This window comes from Crocodylus porosus, unplaced genomic scaffold (assembly GCF_001723895.1).
Source record: "Crocodylus porosus isolate Cpor-Errol unplaced genomic scaffold, CroPor_comp1, whole genome shotgun sequence".
Taxonomy (NCBI): domain Eukaryota; kingdom Metazoa; phylum Chordata; order Crocodylia; family Crocodylidae; genus Crocodylus; species Crocodylus porosus.
Window position 1 is genome coordinate 42,163,994 of NW_017728948.1, and position 2,817 is coordinate 42,166,810.

A 2,817-nucleotide genomic window follows, 5' to 3' on the forward strand; every position below is an offset into this window, starting at 1 on the left:
GCGGCTAGGATCTGGAACCAACTTCCAAGGGAAGTGGTGCTGGCTCCTACCCTGGGCATCTTTAAGAAGAGGCTTGATGCCTACCTGGCTGGAGTCATTTGAACCCTGTTTTTCTCCTGCCCAGGCAGAGGGTCGGATTTGAAGATCTACAAGGTCCTTCTGACTCTACTTCTATGATTCTATGAATGAGGGCTTCCGTTCCTAACAAAGTGAACTCTAATTATGGTGGCTTTTCTCTCTTCCTTCCTTTGATTCATTCACTCTAGGGAAAAACAAACTAATATTAAAAAAAACCCCAAATCCAAAAATAAATGTTTAAATATTGACCTTTTTTAGGCTTTTTGAAGTTCCCCTTTGCTTTACAGGCAAATGAGAATTTTTTTTTTTTTTAACCAAAACAGCCCAGAAGGGATTTCTTTAGTACAAGGCAAACAGCTCCCTTGGACTATATTTATAAGGGTTGAGATATTCCATCATTCAAAAATAGAACCTACCATACCTGATTATTTTTGCAGATAAAGCTTTTTTTCTCTATTTCCCCCCAATCTTTTCTTTCTGTTTTTTTTTCTTCCTGTTCCTAATGGAAAACTGATTTGGAAGGGATTCACAGTGACATATTGTAAAAGATTGTTCACAATTGTTGGGCTGATATTTTTAATGCACTGAAGACGTTCTTCTGAGGAAAGGCATATAAAAGATTTAGTGGCCTTTAAGTATAGGAGGGACCATTAGATCATCTAGACCGGCTTCCTGAATATCACAGGACATTACATTTCATCCAGTAATCCAGTATGTACTTGGCTAAACATAATTTGCATTATGACAATAGTCGTTCATCCAATCTTGATTTGAATGTATCAAAAAATGATAGCTTGGGATCCCTTGGTAGTTTGTTTCATTACTTGATTATCCTCACTGTTTAAAATTAGCCTTTATTTTCAGTTCAAATTTCTGTAGCCTCAGCTTCCAGCCACTGGCTCTAGCTATGCCTTTCTCCACTATTTAAAAAAGACCTTTAGTATCCAGTATTTTCTCCCCAGTATCTTCCCCACTGTAATCAAGTCACCTTTCTATTTCTTGAGAATAGACTAAACATATTGAGTGCTGTAAGTATCAATGCAAGATGTTGCTCCATTTCTTGGATCATTTTAATGGCTCTTTTCTTTACCTTTTCAATTTTTCAACATCCTTTTTAAAATGCAGACAGCAGAACTGTTCACAATATGTTTCTGTGAGTTTCTGTCTCTCAGAAACTATGCACAAAGAGAAAATTACCACTCAACTCCTACCCCTTACTCTTTTCTTTATACTTTCAAGGATTTCATTAGCCCTTTCTTGCCACAACATTATACTGAGAGCTCATGTTTATCATTTTGTTCCATATGACCCCAAATTCTTTTCACAGGCACTACCATCCAGGATACAATCCTTCACTTGGTATGTGAAGCCTGCATTCATTGTTCCTAGATGTATGACTTCACCTTTAAATTTGTTAAAATGCATAATGTTTATAGTAATCACTTGAACTGAATTAAAATGTGTGTTGTTTTCTATACACAACAAAGCTGATGGGGAATCTGTTATATCACTCCTTGGACATCAAGCAGTGAAGCACTGTATTGTTTTTGTGCTTTTGCATTGATGTGATCACTCTAATGTATATACAGCTACAGTACTGTGCTTTACTGTTGCTCTTCCAGTAGTGTGACAATGAATGACTAGGGGAGCATGACCCCATGGTGCTCTCCAAGGGAAGGTGCTAGAATAGAGCTGGGGGTGCTTCAGCCTCCCACATGATATCCCTGTACCTCTGCTCTCCACTCCCCCACCCTGTCCGTCCATCCGTCCGTCCCCCTGGACAGACATTCGGCTCCTCTGAGAGCAGAGCAGCACCAGTGGTGCACAATGCAACAGTAACTAGAGCAGTGGTTCTCAAACTTTTTGGAGTTGAGGCACCCCACATTGGACTCGAGGCACCCTCCACTGCTTTTGTGAATTGGGTAGCACCCAGTTGCAAAAAATAATTCTTATTTAACAGTGCTTAACTCCTTGCATAGAGGATGAACATTGGGAATGGGGAATCATTCAGGCAGGGACAAGCCTGAGCCTGGGTTTATCTACTTAGCTTATCTGCATATCTCCTCACTTATCTCCTCACACCTTGAGGCACACTTCAAAATATCTTGTGGCATCCAAGGTGCCCCAGCACCCTGGTTGAAAATCACTAGGTTAGTTGAGAATCCATTGCTCCTGCACCATGTGTACCACTGCCTAGAGCTCAGTATTGATCAGGTATTCCTCTGTGCTTCTCCATCCTTTGAAGTGCTTTGCAAAAGTGTAGCTTGGAAAAGTCTCTATCCTTTCTCTTCCCTCTCCACTTTGTATATCCAACACAAGTTGGGATTTAGACCTGGATCCTAAAAAAGCCAGAGGTTTCACCACACTGAGCGTTTCCATGCATAATTTTAGGTGTCCGGAGTCTATAATAGAATCCACAGAAGGAAGAAAAGCCAGTGAGGAACTATGGTTCCCACTTACCAGTTCCCACTCAAATTCTCAGTGAGAAAGCAAATGCACAGATTAAAGAAGCCTATTAATATCATCCCTTTCATTTAGTTTAAAATAAAAAAGGGGAAGGGGGGAATCTGTAGTTGATAAGCTGGATACCCTCACCCCACCATATATTTTTGCATATAACATAACCTTAGATAAGATATGCAACCTATTTTTGAAAGGTAAAGTGAAGAAGAGGAAAAAAGGCTTTCCTTGAAAATACTGATAAGTATGTTTTTGTTTTCCCATTGACTACGCCTGCAG

General features: G+C 39.9%; 1 long non-coding RNA gene across 1 annotated transcript in view; it reads right to left on the reverse strand.

Annotated features, from left to right (window-relative positions):
* LOC109321957 overlaps positions 1–2,172 on the reverse strand; it is a 14,422-nt gene extending 12,250 nt beyond the window's left edge. Inside the window, exon 1 of the long non-coding RNA XR_002104247.1 lies at positions 2,067–2,172. This is a non-coding gene — a long non-coding RNA (uncharacterized LOC109321957). The remainder of the gene's footprint in view (positions 1–2,066) is intronic.
* Positions 2,173–2,817: the final 645 nt, after the last annotated feature.